This window comes from Mesoplodon bidens, assembly GCF_964165515.1.
Source record: "Mesoplodon bidens genome assembly, chromosome: 7".
In the NCBI taxonomy this organism is placed as follows: domain Eukaryota; kingdom Metazoa; phylum Chordata; class Mammalia; order Artiodactyla; family Ziphiidae; genus Mesoplodon; species Mesoplodon bidens.
The window spans coordinates 2,822,313-2,844,851 of record NC_138164.1 but is presented as its reverse complement, the minus strand read 5'-3'; positions in this window follow the sequence as shown (position 1 = coordinate 2,844,851).

Here is a 22,539-nt window from a genome sequence, read left to right as displayed (position 1 = left end):
CAGAGGCAAGAAAACAGTTCTGAGCAGTGCTGGCACAAGCATCCCTCCCTTCCTATCCGCAGCCCCAGGGCCGTTATATCCAGAGGTGCTCCATCTGGGAGGCTTAACACAGAACTTGCTGCCCCAAGTGCCTTCAGGGGTCAGGCGGGGAGTGGCAGGGGGCTACAGACTAGAGCGAATGCACCTCATCTAAAGGATCACCTGCGGGCATTCAGAGCTGACTTTAAACCCTAACACCACTCAACAAGGCATATGTGTGGGGCGGATTTGGGCCAAGTGCCCTGCGGCTTTGCCACCTGGAGAAACCTCACTGGGCATACTGATTACCCCGGACAGCTTGCGTCCCCTCCCGGCCCCAAGCACCACGGACTCTCCTGTGACACAACTTTGCTCAGGAGGTCCCATCTTCCTGTGATTCCTGTTCCTTCTCCTCTGACTGGACACTTCCCATTCATCCTTCAAGACCCTGGTCAAGCCTCCTCCCCAGCCCCCATCTTTGTTCCCATAGCTCTAGGATGGCTTTAATGGGATGGCAGTATTGGTATTTATTTTTCTTTCCCAGTAGATTCCTAGTACTTTCAGGAAATGGACATGATCTTATTTAGGTTTTAGTTCTGCTGGTACCTACTAGGAACTTAGTAGAGGTTTATGGAATTGAAATACTCATGGACGCACCCAGACCTCTTCTTCCCAGCCCCAAAACTAAGGCTTTGCGATGAGCTTTTCCCTTAGAACAGAGAAGATCACCGTGCATTGGAGTAAGAAGTTACTGTGTTATTTGAAGCCTAAAAATATCAAAATAGATCTAGACTGATGAGAGGGCTGGGCAGGGTCAGAAACCCACTGGCGTTTCTGTGATGAACTGTGGGGACAGTGATGGGACCAGAAGTGATCCCGCCACCCACTGGCTGCCCACTGCTGTACTGCTGGTAAACCAGGGCATACACTTGCCCAGGGCTGGCGTAGGGGTCCTGACTGAGAGGGTGGGGCTTGCAGTTGACTCAAAGGATCCCTACTGCCTTAGACACACAGAAGCCAGTGGCCTTCTCTGAGCACCAGAAATGGCAGCCCTGAAAGGAGCACGTGGTCTTTGGACCACATGAAACTCAGGTGTCTGCCAGGCTCCAGGTCTGCACTTGGGAAGAGCTGTAAGCTGTTGCCCGGTTGCGTGTGTGAGGGTGTGTGTGTGTGTGAACACGCGTGTTCTTTCCTCACGCCCTCTCACCATCCCGGTCACCCGGCTCTGGACAAAGCCTCCATTGAAATACGGCACCAGGTATCGACACAGTTCAGTCTGGGGGGTGTCTGCTCACTGCCCTCATTTTGTCCTCTGTCGGGACCTCTCCATGAATGCTGCTCCATCCTTCGCCAGGAGGGGCGCCAGAGAAATGGTGCTGGAGGCCCTGTGCCCGTGGGGGGCCAGGGGAGGTTCCCAGCTGACACCCGACCCCTCCCAGGCAGCATCACAGCCCTAGCCATCTCTAGTCTCCCCGCCACGGGGCTGGAGAACAGAGGCCTTACATCTGCAGACTGCCATTTAAAACAAAACGCCAGAACAGGGAGACAGTCAGGGAAAAAGTTGCTTTTCTTCCCTCCTCCCAGCGACCCGCCCACCCCCCAATTCTCAGTCTATTGGTGTCAGACTCTGATGTGTTGAAAGGCAGCTCAGAGGGAAAGTGGGCGGGGGGAACAGCGTCTCAGGGAGATAATTGACTTCAGAAAAGCTATGTCTGAGATGTAGGAATAAAACAAGTGAAAATATGTTATTTTACAACCTTGATCCTCCTGACCTCATTGAAAATAAATATATACACGCTGTATGGGCAGTCAGGTAGGGAAGAGGGTCCTAGCACGGAGCACTGGCGCCGTCTCGTGGCCATCCCATGTTCTGTTTCCCAGAGAAGCCAGAAGCACCGCCTGAATTAAAGCCAGAAAGTGCCCCTGATTCAAAAGGAGAGAAGTTCCTAAAAGCCTCCCTTCTCCACACAAGACATTTTATCACTCCCAGGATGGCTGGCATTCTCCACGAGAAGAGGAAGCTATAGTAGGAATGCAAGTGCATCCAGAGCTTGGTTTGGTCTTTGTGACTTACAGCTCCATATCCTTTGCGGATCTGAGTTCCATCACCTGCAAAATGATAAACTAGAAATGGACAGTGCTTCTGGTTCCTTCCAGCTGGGAGTGTCTGTCAGGTCTCAGCAGCCCTTGAGAAATGCAGAGACATCAGAGACCTGGTGAGTCGCTGATGTCAGTCTAGGGGGGACTCTTTGTACGGGGTTCCTTCATTGCATTAAACTCATTCAGTGCTATTAGGACAGCCTTTCACCGATGAATCCCCTGTTAGCTCAGTGTAACAGAACCAGCCCCATTGTTCCTCCTGCTGTTACAAGAATGTCGCCATTGTCATGATGGAGCCTGACTTCCCTGTCTGTGACTTGTAATGCTGCCTCTGAAACTGGAGAGAGAGGGAACCTTTCCTGGGGACTATGGTTTATCAGATACCTAAACTCACTCCAGCTGCAGACGTGCGCACCCACAGAAGGCTGGTGGGCGGGTGGCACCCTGAGCTCTGAATTGGGGGTCACAGTTAGCGGTATTTGCTCTTACATTTTCCCCTTTCATCTGCATCTTAACACAGTTCACTCACTTACTGCTCGACAAGAAAGCTCCCCAGTGAGCACTGTGTCAAGAAAAGTTACCATTTTCTGCATTAATCCCTCTGTACCGAAAGCCTCCCTCTTTTTTCAGACGTTTAGCCCGTGTGAGCTGAGCAAACGTCAACCCTCACCCGCTGCCCTTACCTCCTGGTCCTGAGCAGGACCAGCTCACACGGACCTTACTTCTTGCATAAGGCAGACAGGGTCATTTATCTTTTCTGTTTAAACCCTTGGGATATTTCGGTTTGGTAAGACAGCACTTTCAGGAAGCTACACTGTTTTATTAAGTGTATTAAACAACACAGAAGCTCATCTGTTTGGCCACAACAGTTTGTCTACTGGTTGTCTTGGCTTTATCCCAATATACATGGCTTATTTTCCCAACACATTTTAAAAATTCTTATTACTGACTATGATGTGCTTTCACGATGTTATTCTCATAATTAATTTGTTTCTTACATAGCCGAAAACACAGAGTAGACATTTGCCAAATTTGCATCATGCGTAACCTTTCTGGAATGGTGACCACATCCATAAATAATTCGTACTTGTTGAGTGCCTACTTAGGGCCACACAGCTTTGCCTTATTTCTTCTATTTTTTTGTTACAGCCCTGGAAGGGAGACAAAGTTATCTCATTGTCGCAGGTGAGGACATTGAGGCGTGGGGTGGTGGCTAAGTTGCTTCCTCAGTTCTCACAGCTACTGTAACCTGGAGGAGACAAGACCTACACCCAGATCTGGCTCCAAAGCCCATGCATTGTTCACACTCACCCTCCACCCGTAGTCCCGCCTCTGCTGAAATTCCATCTGGGCCTTGATTCAGCGGCAGGTCCACCGGTCAGCAGCTAGGCCATGGATTCACGTGGCCTCTCCTGTGAAGGTGACTCGGAATTTGAACAGAGTGCATTTTCAGTCCTGCTGACATCCCAGGAATGGCCCTGCCCTTGGAGGGAAAAGCTCAGACCTCGGTTTAGCTCCTAATGAGCAGGAATCTGGGCCCAGACACGTAACCTGAGAGGGTTTTTATTGTTCTAATATTTAGTGCTGGGGGTGAGAGCTCCAGCAGAGAAATGTGGTCCATTGGTTTGACTCTTAGGAACTTACCGAGCTGGTTTGTATCTCTCAGTCTGAGAACACTGACGCCTGCAAAGTTTGTAATAAGAGCCTTGGGCTTGAACCACTGTCTTTCTCTTCTGGCAAATTTGAGTTCTGACAGGAGACTCTGGGAAGGCTCCAAGGTCCATGTTGGCTCTAAAATATGCAAAACTATGGAGAGGAACTGAGAAAGAGGAGACTCTGAGAACCCGTAGCTGTTTTCAAATACTTAAGTGCTAGAATGAGATGTTTTCTATAGGATCACGTCAAGCAAAGCCAAGACCAGTAGGCTTACATTATATGGGGACCATCAGACCCATATAAAATAAATGTAAAGGTCAGAGGTGCCCAAAGAGGTAAAGGGCTGCCTTGGAGTTTTTCTAGCACTGGGTGTGAATGTGCGTGTGCGTGAAAGCATGTATGTGCGTGCACGTGAACATGCATGCACATTCTCATGCCCACACGGGAAGGGGCAAACAGATCTGATCAGATGACTTTCACGACTCCATGTGTTAGAATTACAGAATTATTTCTATAATTCAATTTTAAGATGGGCCTCCAGGCAGCACACTCTTTACCAGAGACATGTATTTACTCAAGAAACCTGCCTGTTGCACATTTTTAAACATCTTGAAACCTTTAAAAAAGTAACACAAATAGCACACGAGCAGCCCTCACCCATACTTGCTCCTCACCTTCTAGGAACCACGCATTCTCTTACGTAATCACGAAGTAATGATCACGTTCAGGACATTTAACACAGATACGGGGCCGTTGTCACCTCACACAGTCACACAGTCACACCTCCTACGTCACACTGTCCCACCACTGACCATCCATGCCACTGGGTGCGATCTCACGTCTCCTTAGCCACCGTCTCTCCTGACACTGATGTTTTTGCAGAGGACAGACAGACTGGTAGTACCTGGTGCTTTTCAAACGTTGCTCAGATGCCCAGCAGACAGCTCCGTGTCTGATGGCCCCTGCGCCCTGGTCATCCTGGCCGGCAGGGCAGGGATGGCCAAGGCGTGAACTCTGAGCTGGTGCCCGTGCCCCGCCTCCCATGACCCTCAGCTCCCTCACCTCCCGGCAGTCATGAGAATTAAGTGGCATGTTGTAGGGAAAAGTGCTTTTAGTAAACTACTGCAAAGAGCTAGACCCACGCACTACAATATAATTTATTATTAACACACCAGCGAGGCAGCCTGCAGCTAGACTCTCATGGTGAGATTGAAAAGTCTGTAAAACGCTGTGGACAAAAGCAAAAGCAGGTTGACCGGACGGGGCTGCTGGCCCAGTGGCTGGACCTGGCGTCCCGGCTCCTCCTGGGGCTCAGTGGCGCCTCCTCTCCACTCGACCTTCCGATGCTTGTGCAGGAGAAGTGGCTGCGCGGACTGAGCCTCCACCGAGAGCCAAATGCTTTGCCAAGAGAAGCCCCCGAAGCGCATGGAACCCGAAAGGTCTTAGGATCCCTCTGTTAAAATGCAGAGCTTCAGAAAGATGATGTTATTGCCTCAAAGTCACACAGTCAGGGCAGCGGAGGCAGGAAGCACATTTCCAACCCCTCCTGCAAAGGCATCGTTGTCTGCGTGTGTGTATGTGTGTGTGTGTGTGGGGGGGTGACTGTGTTTCCTACACTCTTCCCAATACATGCTGGGTGGCCCAGTGACGAACTGTTAGTAAATAACAGTTTACTTGAATCTGTAAATTACTGGCTCTAAAGCAGGACCTGGCTCCTTCCTGATATGCAGATTATGCTAATAAGCTGTGGCTCTACAATCACTCCTGACCTTCTCAGTTTCTTCATTTGTTGACTCTGTGAACTAATGTGAGTGTACAGAACTCTCTAAGGAATCCTAAGCATCCCAGCTTCCTGGGGCCCCTGGGAAGGCACCTCCTCTCTCTTTCCCTGCCTGGGGGCCGGCCCAGGATTTGGGGCAACAGAAAACAGATGTTCTGGATCACGCTAAGACTGGGGTCCTGGATACCCGTCTGCAGAGCACACCCCAGGCTCTCACCAGTTGTCCCCATGCTGCTTTCAATGGGGTGATCCTCCATCAAGGCTTATGGAATGGACATCAGACATTAAAGTTGGAAACATCCGGCCGTGCAGCTGGCCGACAGACTGCCTGACGTTACAGGGTGGGCGGCCCAGTCCTCAGGCCGTGCGCACCTTTAGGTGGCATGGCCCCGTCGGGGACAGCACGGGTCACTCAGAATGCTGCTCGCCGTTTTTCCTGCCCTAGCCGCACACAGCGGCCAGCGAGGCAGGCTGGATCTGTGGGCAAGGCCTCTGCGTCCTGTGTGAGCAGACAGAGGAAGCATGTGCTAGGGGTGCCCGACCACCTCCCATCCCCACCCGTGCTGAGCCCCACGTGCTCAGGAAAGGCCTGGCCGCTGGGTTTGGCTTTTGGACATTTCATCTCCCCGACGCCTCTTCCTGTCACAGCTCTGCCACGCCACTGCTCGCCCTTTCCTTCTCTCTCTCTGCCTCTTTCTTCAGCAAGAGCCCTTTGATTTCCTGGGTCTTTTCCAGATTGGCTCTGTTGGCCTTCCATGGCTGACCTTTTGTCTCTGACCTCTGCCCCTCCCTACAGCCTGCACTACTGGCGTAGGGGGCGTGAATACATTTCCAGGGTCCCAGGACCACCTGTGCAAATGCCTTGCTACTTTAGGCAAGCGTCCTCCGTGGCACATAATCACTTTCAAAAGGGGATATAGTCCATTTATGGAGAAAGTGCTCTAGGAATGCAGCCACTGTTCCTGGCCCCCTCCTGTGTGCTCTGCGTCCCTTGAGCCTGGGTCCCCCGATGCTGGTTGGCTCTATGACTGGCCATCCAGTCCCTTCCCGTCCTCCGGTCTGTCCCTCTCACATTATGTCACGCCCCCCCCCCCCCCCCCCGGCTATTCCTCCGTCTCCGCTTTTGTTCTCGGGTCCAGATGGCCCTCGTGCTCAAAGTCAGCGCGGAGTATTAAGCAGCAGAGAAGGACTGAGTGATGGGGAGCGTGTCTGGAATAGTGTGGTCCGGTCTCTCGGTCAAATACAGTGCAGGGTTGTCATCTTGCCTGCTGTTTCCAGTCAGTTTTAGCAGGTTTCTGGACCAGTAGGTGGAGAAGGATTCTGAAGCCAGGTCTGGCTCAACAAGAAGGAAGGCCGTGATTGATTAGTAATGCCTGCCGTGGGCACAGACAGAGGGAGCTGGTGTTTGGTCATCCAGGAGCTGATGCATACACTTCTGAGTATGCTGTCCGCTATCTCCTTTGTTCTCTGGGTCCAGTTTCTCCCATTTTCTTCTGACAGCTTCTGGGACAGTGAGTTTCCTCTAATAAGGTAGTAGGAAATATAAAAACGTTACAGCATCAGTATCACCTGAAACTTCCTGGAAATGCAAAATCTTGGGCCCCAGCACAAATGTACTGACTTTAAAACAATAGAGGTGGGACCCAGAAATCTGTGACCAGCTCCCCAGGCCCCCCTGACACAGGTGAGCACATGAGAACCAGTGAGTAATAGGACAGGAGGGACACGGGATGTGGGGCTGAAATGGAAAGGCTGGTGCTGGCTTGTGACTAAGTCCTTCCTTCTCACAAAGTCATGGAAGGTGAATCTACAGGTTTAGGATTCTCTGGGTGAAGTGTATTTTATAGCAATATTCAGCAGCAGATTTTATCAGCTTCAGTAAATCCCTCCTGGATGTGAACCCAGATGAAGACATTCCAGGAGGGCCTTGACCCCATGCTTCTCAGGTTCATGCCGCTGTCCCAGCCATCGCATCACCGGGCCTGCCCTCCCCCGGGTCACGCCTGCTCATGAAATTGGCATTTTGGATTTCATCGGAATGAACCAGAGAAGATACCAGACTTGGGCTTTTTGGGGAAGTGGAGTACCTATCGACATGAATGCTTGTGTGCATTTGTGCACGTGTGTGTGTCTGTGTGTGTCTGCACGTGTGTGTGTGTGTGTCTGTTTCCCCTCCTTGGACACTACAGCTGGAGGATCAAGGTCAATGAACTCAGAGGTTAAGCTCACCCACCTGATCTCAGGTGACATCTGTGGGAAGACCACATCCAGGGCCCAGACCCGAGGGCCAAAGGCAAACCTCCACACTAGGTGGCCCCTCTTGCCCGCCTCAATTTCTGCACCATGGCTGAGACACCTCACAGGCCATGAGGGCCACTGGGCTGAATTCTGACTCCATCTACAGGTTTCTGATTTCAAGTCCTTCGTCAGCTACTAAGAGAAGGGTGCATTACTGCTGGCTTGCCATACGTCTGGCCAGCCTGTTTTCTCACCTGGAAATGGGGTGATACCTGTCTCAAAGGTTGTTGTGAGGAACTAATCTAAGAATCTGTGGCCATAAAATCACCACTGAAGTTCAAGGTGCTTTGAGCTCCTCCTCTGGGGACATACTGCAGGTCCCATGGAGGACCGGGTCCCAGTTCCTTCCTCTGTATGCTCTTTTTTTTTTTTTTTTTAAACATCTTTATTGGAGTATAATTGCTTTACAATGGTGTGTTAGTTTCTGCTGTATAACGAAGTGAATCAGCTATACATATACACATATCCCCGTATCTCCTCCCTCTTGCGTCTCCCTCCCACGCTCCCTATCCCACCCCTCTAGGTGGTCACAGAGCACTGAGCTGATCTCCCTGTGCTATGCGGCCGCTTCCCACTAGCTATCTTATTTTACATTTGGTAGTGTATATATGTCCATGCCACTCTCTCACTTCGTCCCAGCTTACCCTTCCCCCTCCCCGTGTCCTCAAGTCCTCTGTGTGTTCTTACTTCCTTAACTCCGCAGAGGCCAGGCGTGCAAGGAACTAAGGCTGCCTGTGGTCCCTTCTCCCCTTCTCAGTCCGTCTCTGGGCCCACAGTTTGAACACAGCTGCAGAGTAAGAGCAGGACACCCTGTTCTCAGTCTCGGTGCGGAGGGCTGCGCCCTCTGGTGGCGGCTGGGGATGCTGCAGGCCCTCAGCATCACCGGGCAAGGAGGGAGGACCCGCCCCCCCGCTTCTGGAGGCCCCTACGCAGGGGCCGGTCCTTTCTTCTCACTCCACGCTGGGTGCATCTTTGCTCCAGTCCACAGAGTATCTACAAATGAAAGTTACCCCAGTTCAGTCCCGTTCTAACAGCTGTATCTGAAACTGGCTCCCTCCCGCATCAGGAGTGTCATCTTCGGGCTCCGCACTCACCTCCTCTTGGGGTTTGGGTCCCTCCTGGCTCCTGGTGGCCCAGAGAGGGGCGGATCCAGCACCTGCGCACTGTGTGTGAGGACGTCTCTGTGCTGATGGCTCATGTGCATGTTTCCTGCCAGCCAGGCCTGCCTGTGACATAGAACCCGCTTTCAAGGCACGTGAGTGTTAGAGACAGGACAACAGCTTCCCCTCTTCTCCTCTCTCAACCACACATATGCACACATACACGTGCACACACACACAGACACACACACAGAGAAACACACACGGACACTGGCCCGTAGAGCTTTCCAGAAACTCTGCTGGTGTAAATAACCACTCAGTCATCTGCATGTCTCTCCTTTGTCATTATAACTGAACTTTCCTTTAAAGTACAGCTTCTCCTCCTTCCTACTGAGCCCGGCCAGCCTGCAGGTCTGCACGTTTTATTCCTAATCAATGCCCCACCAGCCAAGCATCGCTTCCCTGACTTCACCCCCTCGTCTTTGCTCCTCCGACGTAAGACAGGAAAGGGTCCGAGGGTGCGTGTGTTACACGAGACGCTTCCGCAGATGAGTCCGTGTCCCGGGTGCCGTGCAGGATGCACAGGGAGGAGGGGGAATGAGCCTGGCCTGAGCCCCAGGGGACAGTCCCTCCTGGGAAGCCATGAAACCATATGATTGGCACCAGAGTCTGACGAGGTAGATGGAAAGACCAGAGGTGAGAGGGGTGAGGGTGTCAGAGGTCAGAGAACGCGGTTCTGTGTGCCAGCCTGGCCCTCAGTCCTCTGTGATCCCTGCGGAAATGCGCTCCGGACGCATCAGCAGCAAACCTGTGTGACTCAGCCAATCAGCATCAGCGCTGTGAAAGGGGCTGGGCTCCCGGGAAGGCACACCCACCTCCAAGGCGCAGACCATGTTCCCAGTTGGGCGTCAGAAGGAGAGATGCCACAGACCAGGCAGCTGGACGGCTCAGGAAGGTCCAGTGGGCGAGGACCTCTGGATTCCCCATGTCACATGTCACGGGCCCGATGGTGCCCAGGCTGACTACACCTCCAATCTTCCCGACTGTGCTGCCATGTTGCTTGTAAGGAGAGGGTTCCCTGGGAGGCCGAGGGGCTTAGAAGGGCCACTGAGGAAGGGCAGGCCGTGGAAAGAGGAGGTTCTCGTGAACGAACAAATTCTCTCTTGCCCTGAAGTTCAACAGTATTGGGTTCTAACTGCAACTCTGTGACTTGCTGGTGGTGTTTAACTTAATCTTGCCCAGCTTCATTTTCTCCCATCAGTAAAATGGGGATATTCACCCCTGGACTTGGTTGTGGGAATGAAGTGATTTCGTGACTGCACTGACCCCAGTGCCGGGCATAGAGAGAGGGAAGGGGTGATGGACGTGTTGATGCAAACTGACACGAGGATGGCAGCTCCCTCTGGCTCCCCCCACCCTTCCAGAGCGGTCCATGGAGGGTCACCCTGCATGGGTGACTGGTGACCTCTTGGATCATAGGACGGTAGCCTGACCCCACTCACCACCTACAAACTGTGGGAAGGTGGTTCTCCCTGTGCTTCCAGGGCAAATGCAGCATGGGTTTGGGTCCCTGCGTGGAAAACCTCTCAACAGCCTCTGAGCGCTTCACAGCATCCTCCTTCTCACGCCCTCACCCGCCCTGGGCTGCAGCTTACAGGGTGCTGATGGGGAGGCAGGGGATGGGCACAGCCTCCACTCCCGGGCTTGGTCCTGGCCCCGGCCAGTCTCCTGTCCTCTGGCCAGGGCACTGGCTTTCTTCATGTTGTTTGTTTAGCTCTGGGTTTGAAGCTGCACAGCTGGGCTTGGCCCAGGTTGGGGCTCTGTGGCCTCCACACTCAGGCCTCTTGCACCTGCCTCCTGCCTCCCATTCCTCATCCCTCTGTGAGCCCCACTTGTCCCAACATCCCACATTCCTAGAGACCAGGGAGGTGTCTGGAGGCTGTGGTTTCAATCCCAGCCCAGGTGATGCCCTGAGAGAGATAACATCCCTCTGGGACTCAGCGTCCCTCGCTGAAGTGGGGGAGGAGAGAGGGAGGTGGAGAGATGAGCAGAGCCTGGAGGGGAGGAAACTCCAGAAAGACCCTCAGAGGGTTGTTGAGCTTCCCAGAGCGAGGGCTGAAAGAAAGCTGGTGTCTGCGGAACCTCGGTAGAGACCAGACCGGGGCTTGCTTGGTGTTGCTCGGGGTCCAGAACTCGGACTCATCCAGATGGAAAGCTCAGGCTAAGAGAGAGCTCTCTAGAAATTACAAGGTAGGGGTTGGCTTTCCTTTGGTGCCCTACACAAGTGTTTCACTTAATTCTTACAGCGTTCCTGTGTGGAGAGATTTAAGATGCCAGTTTTAGAGATGAGGAAGCAGAAGCCGGACAGCTGGGTAACCTGACGAGGTCCCCCAGCTTGGGGAGGGGCTAGGACGTCCTGGCCAAACAAGTCCCTTCATGCCCACTGTCCCCAGGACATTCACACTGAGGCTGGGGGGCTCAGCCAGCCTCTGGAGGAGACACGTGGGGTCTGATGGGAGAGCTGGGCTGGCAGGTGCAGACCCAGCCAAGCTGTAACTCTGTTCTCTTGCCTTTGGATGATGTGCGTCTGATCTCAGCCTTGTCCTCTAGTCACTCACTGATCTCCCAGCTGTTCCTCGAAAACACCAAACACACTCTCACCCCGGGCCCTTGGCACTTGCCGGTTCTCTGCCTGCAGCGCTCCCCCCGTATGTCAGGTGGGCTGTTCCTCATTCCCCCCGTCTCATCAATGACACCTTATTAGAAACGCCTCCCCATCTCCACAACGCAGTTTATCACTTTTCTTAGCTGTTTCTAGCACCTGGCATATTATGAATGTACTTGTTTATCCATTGGGTCAGTCTCTCTCTCCTAGAATTAAAGTTCCAAATGCTCAGAGACATCGCCATGTCTCCATCCACAGTGTCTGGAATGTTGGCAGAAGAAGGCTTAGAAAGTAAATTTGGGGAATCTAGTCACAGTAACCGAGGGACTTCTCTGACTCTGAGTTGACCTTACGCTGCGTAAGCAGTGCTGCACTTGGCACTGAATGTTTGCAAAGTCTAGACTTGGCCCTGCTCCCAGGATTTATCTTCCCAAAGGAGATGGTGGGGGGTTGGGAGGGAAGCACCCCTGTTAAGCCAGCAGGCGCCCATGAGAGACCCAATGGAGAGAGAGCCACAGGGAAGGGGGCCACACAGCTGCCTGGGAGGGGCTGAGAGCAGGACAGGGCTGGGCACCGGCTCACTTTCCTGTCAGGGATTATCTCATTCAGAGACGCCCTCTCTTCACCTCTAAAGGCTGGGCCTTCCCTGGGTGCCACAGCGAGGCTGGCCCAGAGACACCCATGGGAATAGGCTAATTTCCTTTGATGTTTTCAAAGGTAGAATATAATTTCTGTGCTTTTCTGAGAACCACTTAGCTGTAGGCTGGGGGTTGGGGAATGTTCCAGCTGTGGGAAATGCTAATTAGAGACCATTACACCCCAGACGTGACCTGCCGGAGCGCACCTCAGTGAAGCAGCCTGAGCTAAACGCCCTTGTCCTGGGGCTGAGGGGGCCTTGGAGCCAGGCCCGCAGGCTGCGTCCTCCAAGACCAGGACAGACAGCCCAAGGGCAGCTGCATTTGGGGGCAGCAGGGACCCTGAACCCGGAGTCGCACTCAGGGCGGGCGGGGCCCAGCCTCAAAGTGCTCCTGCTTCATTAATTACCCCTCGCCGCCTCCTGCCGCTTCCCCGCTTGCTTGCTGTCAGGTAACAGACAATTGAACTAACCAATGTTCCTGGGAAAGTAACAGTGCAGCTGCGTCAAGGGTGAAACACATGTTATACGGTCGGTAGTGAACAAGGACGAATCACAGCTGCCAGCAGCACGGCGTCTCCCAGGGTCGCCTCCACCCCAATTGTGTGAATGTGGGGTTTCTGCCCCCAGAGATGTCTGCCCCTTTCAGCTTGGGTCCCCAGCAGCGTCCAGCCTGCTCAATCACTCAGTGACCCTAATGAGGGCGGCACGAGGGCGAGAGCTTGCCTTCTGCTGCGGCCTGGGGCTTCCAGGGTCCCTACTCCGTCACCAGGCTGGTCCCAGGGTGAGGGGACCTTCCTGGGCATCCAGCCTGGAATCCCACCGATCTGTGTACCCTGTCTCCTGGGTTGAGGACAGAACCCGGCAACAGCAATTCCCTGAACTGATGCTCCCCCGGCTCCTGCACAGACCGTGCCAGGTGGGGCATGGGACCAGTGGATATAGGACCCTTCTCCCCAGGGAGCAAAACGACTCCACCTCTTGTCGCCAGGGAGAGCGGGACAAAGGATCACAGGAGGGGAACGGCACCGAGAATCGGGCATCAGGAGGGCTGTGAACTGACACTTCCTGGCCTCCGCTGCTGCTCCCCCTCGGGTGGTTCCCAGCCCCTGTGGGCCCTGCGCCCCAGACACGTCCCCTGGTGCCAGAATGAGCTCTAGCAAGGCAATCAAGTAAATGTATTTTTAAAAGAAAAATCATTTATCAAGCAGGCCTCTGGAGCAGTTGATGGAATAGCCCTCCTCTGGATGAAAACAGTGGTGCAATGGCCTCCCCGGGACTATTATTGCGCTGACATTACGGCGGGCTAAACCCCACGGGGTGCGGCAAGGCCCGCTGGTTCGCACATCTGGATCCGGGAGCCTGCGGAGGCCGGGGGCGGGGCGAGCCTGCAGCTCCAGGGACGGCCACCGGAGGGCGCGCCTGCGCTCCCCACGCCGCTGCCTACGCTCCCGGCTCGCGGACCCCTGAAACCTTAAACTTGGGCGTGGGGCGCTTCTCTGAGGGCTCCGCGGAGGGAGGGCAGCCTGCCCTGCTCTCTAACTCCCCGCGCCCCTGGCTTTGTGTCCAAACAATGGTTTGCAAAGCCAACCACACAGGTACAATTGGAGGAGGTGGGGAAGCACACATCACTAAATCAGATAGCAGCACGTGCATGATGATTTTTAAAGCGCCCGAAAAATCCTTTCAAATCACATCCAAATGTGATTGAATGTATCCTTTTCTTTGGGAGAAGTCTGTGAGGTGAGTCCCAAAGGCCAGACTGGTCTCCAACTCCCGCACCTCCATCTGCTTCCCTTGGGGCACACGTGACCCAGGCATCCCAAGGGCACGCCCTCAGCCACACCCCGCTCCCCTGGGGGCTCCCGGCAGGGCCAGAGCCTGGATTATCCACCTTGCATCCCCAGCGCCTGGCTATGATGCTGATAGAAATTCATGTTGAGTTGAACCTGACACTGCTTCTTGTGGGGTGGAGTGATGCTTGTGTGGAAGATCCCAGCCGCTCCCTGTGGTCTGACCACCAAATCCTTGATCCTGCCCTCAGGCTATGTGACACCATTTGGTATTGGAAAATGCAGCCCTCAGTCTCACAGACCAAAGGACAGACGTCCAGTCACCCTCTGAGATGGTCTCACCCAATCCCAGAGGCCCACGGACCCCAGCACACCTTAGAGGTGCTGCCTTAGGACTTCTAGACCACTCGCGAGACTTCAAGGTTTATTTTAGTTGTTTTTTTTTTTTAAAGTGTGTTCAGTTAGTTTTAATTTTCCACGGGCGTACTCTTCAGGAAGAGCAAATGCTAGCAAACGAGTTGGATGTTTGTTAAGGAAAATGCCCACAGGCCCTTGGGGGCCAAGGAAGGAAGGAAGCCACGGGGCAGGATTGCTCTTTCTCCTGGGACCTCTGCCACCACCTGTGGGTCTGTGCCGGGAGCCAGGGAGAGCCAGGACAGAGGCAGGCAGGTTGGGGATGGGGTGGGGTGGTGGTCCTGACCTGCCTCAACCTCCCCAGTGAGACCCCACCCTTGGGAACCCAGGAGCTCCTGGCAGGATTGCCCAGGAGGGGCTGGGAGGACAGGAGAAGGAAGGAAGGAATGAAGGAGCAGGTGGAGGTGAATTCATGCCCTTTGGGTCCCAGGGCCGGACAATAGCTCTTTAACTTTCAGGCCTTAATTCAAAGGCTGGCTCAGTCCCTAGGCCAGACTTAATGACATTCATCCTGTGGAATTCAGTTTCCCCAAAAATGTTGCTTTTAGCCCAGTTCCCCCAAAGCACTGGTTCTTTCTGAGGTGAAGTCCATGAGGAGGGGTGGGATTGGGGTGTCCTTGTGCAAGGAGGGGATGGAGGCCTCAGCGTCAGGAGACGTCAGTTCCTCTGCTGCTTTCTGTCTGCCTCTGGGAAGGTCATGGGTCCACCTGCATGCATTTTGGGAAGGCTGATTCAGAAAGCATTCCCCCCTCTTTAGATACCCTGTTCATCCTTTCCCAGGTACTCGACTGTCATTTCTGCCTTCCTGCAGTGTCCCACTGCCTCTGAGGAGGTGGTACTATTGTTACCGTTACGACACCTGATGCTATTCCACAGAGCACGACTGCTAAGTATACCTGCCGCAGGTTGAGTACCAGTGCTGTGTGGGCAGGGTGCTAAAAACCTCCCCTGTGTTCATCCTTTAATCCCTGTCTCGTGACAACCCTCAGGAATGGGTGCTGTCATCAGCCCATTCTGTAGATGAGAAAATGAAGCCTGGGGAAGTTGTGGGTGGTCTCCGGTCTCATGTCCAGCCCCTCCTCCTGACCATAAAGGGCAAAAGGGATACAGCGCCTGCCTCTGATGAGCCTCGTCAGGGATAAGACAGCTCTTGGAGGGGACACACTCAGATATGCCCCGGGGAGGGGAGGGGCTGATGACCCAGCAGACGGCCTCTCACTTTGTAGGAGGGTGTGCAGGGCTGGAGCGCAGCTGAGGGGCTCGGGCCGGAAGAGGAGAGGAGTCCGTCCCATCCCCACACGGGCCCTGCGTCTCCTCCAGCAGCTGCTCCGGAGGATTCAGGTACCAGCGGCAGGGCCCTGCCCGCGGATGCGCGGGATGCGCCCCCGCTCTGGATGCAGCGCTGCCTCTTCTCCCGTCAGTGCGGGAGGGAGCGCTTTTCCCTCATCTTCAACCTTTACAGACTCCGGTTCACAGGGGAAGGCAGCGACAGCCCCTCTGTGGAGCGGCCTGGGGGTAAGGAGGTGGCATGCGGTCTGCGCTGCGTCTGCGGGTGGGTTTTCTTCTTGCCTCCTGTGCAAACCTCTCCTGCCCGCATTGATGGCGCTGACCTCAGCAGCATCGTCTGTGGCTGCCCCTGCCCTGCTGCAGGGTCCACCAGGAGGTCTACCTTGGCAGGAACCCTGGGGCCCAGCCTGGCTGAGCTGAGCCATCAGGGCCGGAGTGGGGGCCGCGCCTGAGCAGGCCCTGCCCCTCCCTCCTCTTCCCGTGTTCCGTCCGGGGAACTCTGTGGGCGCCGACCTCTGATAGATCCCTCTGCCTTCTTTTCCCTGAGAGCCTGTCCCCAGCCTTCTTCCCATCTCTTTCCTTTTCTCCTCTTCTCTTTTTCCTCTTTTGTTTCTTCCTCCCCTTTAATGTAAACCCCCAAAGGGGGGACAGTATGCTGACCACACTCCAGAGGCTCAGGCTCCTCAACGGTGACCTTGCTGATCTCAGGTTCCTCCACTGGGTGGAGCTCGTTAAGCATTAGTATTTTCAGTGTTAACTTGGCGGAGAATAACGAGCTGCCGGAGGCTACGGGTGGGGAGAACCAACATCCACTGAGCTTTTACTGTTTCTTAGGAGCTTGTCATATGCAACCTCACTCATTACTCAGTATATGCACATACACACACACACACACACACACTATGGTACAAGGTAGATACCTTTAACTTTTCTTTTCAAATGAAGAAACTGAAGATAAGATGCTCAGTGATCATGTCAGATACTGAAAATGATAAAATGATGGCAGCGTGGCTATGGCCATGTCACCTGGTCAAGGAAGAAAGGCGGTCTGGCTGGAACACCTTTGGGTGGCCCTGCAGGTGGGGTGGAAACAGCAACCAAGGACACAGGAGGCTCAGGAGGGGAGGGGGGAAGACAAAGCGAGGGGTGGGAACCACAGGCTCACACTTCTGCACTGACAACCTCCACGGCCTCTTCCCTCCCTGCTGGCCCCCAACACCTTCCCCAGGTTTACCTGGACCCCTCCTGGAGGTGATGTGAGGGCCACCTTCCCCGCAGAGACCTCTGGGTGGTGCTGAGACCAGGCTGGCTCCTCTTTAAAGAAAGGAGAGAAACAGGAGAGGGGGACAGAGACAGAGAATGAGAAAGAAGTGGTGGGGGGGTGATGGGGAGAGGGAAGGGGGAGATAGAAAATAGAAGAGAAGGAGGGAGAGAAGGAAGCAGGGAGGGGAGAGAGAGAGGGAGAGAGAGAGAGAGAGAGGGAGAGAGAAAGATTCCATTTTGGCATCCGGGCCAAGAAACAGGGACAATGGAGCCCTTGCCCGAGCGCCGATGTAGTATCAGGGCAGAAAGTGTCTTCCCAAACTTCATAAAGGAAGTCAGGTAAGTGCAGGAGAATTGGGCAGGAAACCTGGTCACCCCACCTCATGAGGCTCCTTCAGGGGTAAAGACACTGAGAATAAAATCGTGGGGAAAGAAAGGGTTCCAACAGAACCATGATTAAGGTTTCCTGATTCCAGGAAGAAATCAAAGGGAAGAATGTCATGAACATTCTGGGTTAGTTTTCAATGCTTCAGCCAAGAAAGAGCCTGGCAGGTCATTAATGAACCTAGCTGGGATTCTGGGTTTTCATACTGTGGTTAATTAATCTATGTAAGTATTTATAATGGTAATGGCAGAGCGACTGTTAGCCAAGACAAGTCATTGTAAGGTGAAATCAGGCCATGCCCGGGACTGGGTTTGGGAGGGGCGTGGGTCTGGGGCTTGGCTTTACAGGAATCACTGTGTTTTAAGTGTTCTGGGACAGGGCAGAGGTGACCCAGAGGAAGGGAGCGACAGTCTTGGAGCCAAAGGTCAACAGCCCTGGCCAGGGTGGCGTAAGTGGGATGGAGGCTTGTTCAGGGGCTGCTTTCTAGTTCTGAGCTCTTCCGTCTCTGTGAGGGATGGGAAAAAAAAATCTCCAGCTGAAAAATGTCACCTTCAACCTGACACTGGAGCCAGGGCATTTACAAATCTGCCTGTCGCCGTGACAGCCTGACGGATCACAGCCTCAGCCAGGACTGAGTTAAATCGCCACTATACGTCTTGCAAAAAGTTTGGGCTCTTAAGATTTTTATCATCGAGACAGGTTAAGGGATGGGGGTGGGCACAGCTTCCAAACAGGAAGGGGACCGAGGCTGTGAACCTGCCTTCCCTGGCACTCCAGCAGCTGCAGGATTATCTATTACCGGAGGGGAGGTGACAGGAGAAAATTACCCAGCATCAGCCCCATCTGTTGCTGAGAACCGTTTGTTTCACCTTCACTAATTCACTTGGTTGGTCATTTTTCCTTTGTCTCCGTGTCACGCACCAAACCCTACATCTTTTTGCCCTGGTGTCCCAGCCAGGCAGTGTAGCTGCAGAAACAAAGCCTCGGGAATCTTTTCAATCAACTGCAGTCAGTCTGAGTCTCTCTCTCCTTTGCCTCATTGTCATTTCCTCCATAATTGATTAGGAACTGGAGGCAAGAGAGAAGCTGTGATTGCTTTTACAGCCTGAGTCTGCAGGCAAAGCACATTTCTGTGTTTGGCTTTGCCTCCTGGGACCTGCCTCTTTCAGGAAGGGTTGGCAGAGTGATAACGGGGCTAGCAGACTCGTGTCACAGGGAGAGAGGTTGCACGCCTATGCGAAAGCCCTGGCTCTCCCCTTATCCTTGGATGCTTGACCATCAACCTCTCCCAGCTTTGTCTTCTCATCCGTAATAGATCTGCTGCTGGCTGTCCTCTACCAGCCAGGGTTGTTGTAAAGATTAAATGAGATAGTATAATAGACTGTGCCTTAGATAGACTGTGCCTATTTAATGAGAAAGTGAATTTAAAGCACTTAACACAGCCTTGCCGATAACAAATGTTCCATAACTACCATTCTATTATTATGCAAATGGAAGTAGCAGAGATTATTTTCTACCCTTGCAGCATCTGCCATTCTTCTGGTTCCCGAGCTAGATAGGGCTGCTCATTCAACATTTACTGAGCGAGTTCTATGTGCCAGATGCTGTATATGTCCTGGGGCTGCGGAGATTTTTATAATGAAGCAGAGATGGTAGCTCCTGGGTCTGGGAGCACAGAATCTGGTGGGAAGTCCTGTCCCGGAGGAGCTGAGAACAGGATGCTTAGGTGTGTACTTCACTTGGAGGGGGGGTGGGATTGCTAGCGAAGGTCCTGATTGAGAAAGTGACATTCGAGTTGGGTTTTGTAAGGGTTGGCCTGTTGAAGTTGGGGTCAGGATAGGGCATTCAAGTGGGAATTGCATTCAGTAACACTTCTGGGCAGGACAGGGATCAGGGGTCTCTGGGAGAAGCACAGGGCCCAAGGTACCCCTGAAGGGTGCCCCACTGCCACATCTGGGACTAGACATATAAACAGGGAGATGTTGCAGAAGGAGCATGTTTATTTGATGCTGAGGATTCTGAGCTTCGCTACAGGGCACTGAAGACCATCAAAGTCTTTTTTTTTTTAAACATCTTTATTGGAGTATAATTGCTTTACAATGGTGTGTTAGTTTCTGCTTTATAACAAAGTGAATCAGTTATACGTATACATATGTCCCCATATCTCTTGCATCTCCCTCCCTCCCACCCTCCCTATCCCACCCCTCTAGGTGGTCACAAAGCACTGAGCTGATCTCCCTGTGCTGTGCAGCTGCTTCCCACTAGCTATCTATTTTATGTTTGGTAGTGTATATATGTCCATGCCACTCTCTCACTTTTTCCCAGCTTCCCCTTCCCCTTCCCCATATCCTCAAGTCCATTCTCTAGTAGGTCTGCATCTTTATTCCCGTCTTACCCCTAGGCTCTTCTGATCTTTTGGTTTTCTTTTTCTTTTTCTTTTCCTTAGATTCCATATATATGTGTTAGCATACGGTATTTGTTTTTCTCTTTCTGACTTACTTCACTCTGTATGACAGTCTCTAGGTCCATCCACCTCACTACAAATAACTCAGTTTCGTTCCTTTTTATGGCTGAGTAATATTCCATTGTATATATGTGCCACATCTTCTTTATCCATTCATCTGTTGATGGACACTTAGGTTGCTTCCATGTCCTGGCTGTTGTAAATAGAGCTGCAATGAACACTGTGGTACATGACTCTTTTTGAATTATGGTTTTCTCAGGGTATATGCCCAGTAGTGGGATTTCTGGGTCGTATGGTAATTCTATTTGTAGTTTTTTAAGGAACCTCCACACTGTTCGCCGTAGTGGCTGTATCAGTTTACATTGATACACCACCAACAGTCATCAAAGGCTTTTAAACGAAGCACCGCAGTCCTGTCCACAAGGAGTAAGGTTAGCTTAGAAGATCACTCAGGACTGGATGGGACCAGGATGGAGAGAAAAGATCAGCTAGGCTGACAATACAGAGATCCAGAAGCTGCCTGCCTTAGGGAGGGGCGAGAGAGCAAATCTTACACCACACCCTAGTGCAGCTGTCAGCACCCAGGGGCTGCCTGCCCCCAGAGTAGGCAGCCTGGCAGGGCCTGGGGCTGGAAGGGAAGCCCCCCCCACCCCAGGGTTCCAGAAGAGCCATGGCATTACAAGCTGCAGCCACCAGAGGGCAGTGGCGGGAGGGCCTAGATGCAGGCAGTGCAGGCCTAGAGGCAGGCAGTGCCGCTAGGTCCAGGTGCAGCCACGGGGAGGGTGGGCAGAGAGCTCTCTACTGGGGGAGTGCTGATGTGATATCCAGGCCGTTTTCACCTTAAATTGTTCTGGGGCACAGTCAGGCCAAGGATTCAATTTGAAAAAATCTCTGTGCTCCACTGACAAGATGCACAGCGGGCTTATATGAGAAGCCAGGACGCCTGTGGTCCAGACCCCCGGTTTGATGCTTATTGCATTACCTGTCGCCTCTATCAGCTCCCCCAGGACGGTGCTGGAGATGGGAGGGGCTTGCCCGGAGGCTTCCAAGAGGATGAGTTCACGTGTCCAGTGTGCTTTCACACGTGCTGTCTCCTTGAAGCCTCGGGGTAACCCTTAGAGGTGCAATTCAGACGAGTTACCTGATCTGCCAGGAAATGAGGCAGTGCTGTGGACTCAAGGGCTTCCTGCCATTTCACTCCAAATCCTCTCAATCTCCTTTGTCCTTTGAAACAGGGTGTGTTTCTATGTTGTAAGTGGCAAATCTGCGGATTGTGTCTCAGAGAAGATTATCTGCTTCCTGAGGGCCGGGGAGGGTATAATGAAGCAGATTGGAACGGAGAGCCCCAGATGTCAGGCGTTGTTTGTAGCTGAGACGCTTACGGGGACACTTCCCACTTGATCTTCGAGGCAACCACATGGGAAGGATTACGTCCTGGTTTTCAAATGGGGAAACTGAGGCTCAGGGAGGTTCCTGTCCCAAGCCAGCACAGCCAGCGGGCGACCGAGGTCTGTGAACCCGCACCGCTGGGGTCTGCGAGCCCCCTGGGCCAGGTGGGGCTGAGGGAGGCTGAATTTGTGTCCCAGAAATGTACACACCTGTTTAACATTTCAGTAGTAGTTTCCCAAAAGAAAGTGCAGTTGACACAGTAGACCTGTGAGAATCCAAGGCCAAGGAGAGAGCAGGCTAATTCCATCTGGGACCAAAAGAGCTATTATTGTCCTCAGAGGGAACAGACATGTTTCCTCAGCAGAATCGCCTATCGGGACCATAGCAGGTGGTCCCTGTCACTGTGTGGACTGGGACAAGGATGACACGGTCCAGGACCTGCCAGGAGAGATCACAGGCAGAGAGGAAGGAGAGTGCGAAGCAAGCCCAGGACACAGAGTTGACCACACAGCTGGATGCATGTAGCCTCAGCGGTTCTGGACGGAGTCTCCACATATCCTGGGTTAAGGGGTTGGGCCAGCACAGTGACTCGTTTCCTCCGTGGGCCCTGCAGAGAACATCACTCCCCGTTAGATGGACCCACTTTCCCCGCAAGCCCGCATCAGACCACACACCGCTGTGTTTCCATTTACTCGTGGATTCTGGGTTCCTTGCAGCATGTGGCTCTCTCTCTATCTTGTTGGTCTCCTTTTTTTTCTACAGAACTAGATGCTTAGCTATGTGACCCTTCCCTGTTTCTTAACTTCTCTGAGCCTCATTGTCCTCGTGTGATAAATGAGCACTACTTCCCCGTACCTGCCCTGAGGATGCAAAGAATCGGTGTATATGTTAGCAATTAGTTCAGGGGATGGCATAGATTAAAGCTAAATAAATATCGGTTTTCTCTCTTCTTTCACCTTTGTGTCTGAAACATGGCACGCGTGTGCACACACACACAGGGCAAACCACAAACCTCACCAATAAATCTATGCGAAGTCAGAGTTAACTTAGAGAATTGACCTGGTGCAGAGGCTTTTAGAGGACTGACATTCCTCAGGTGATGGAAAACAATGATAATAAATCTTAATGAATGTCACCTTGCCCCTGGTACTGAAAACAAGAACCTGAAATGTTAGTGGACTAGCCTTGAGTGTGTGGAGGAAGGCAGCAGAGACAGCCTTCTCCCCACAGGAGGGGCAGCGGGGCCTGCAGGGAGCCCACTGGGGGCACAGAGACTGGCCCGTGAGTTGTCAG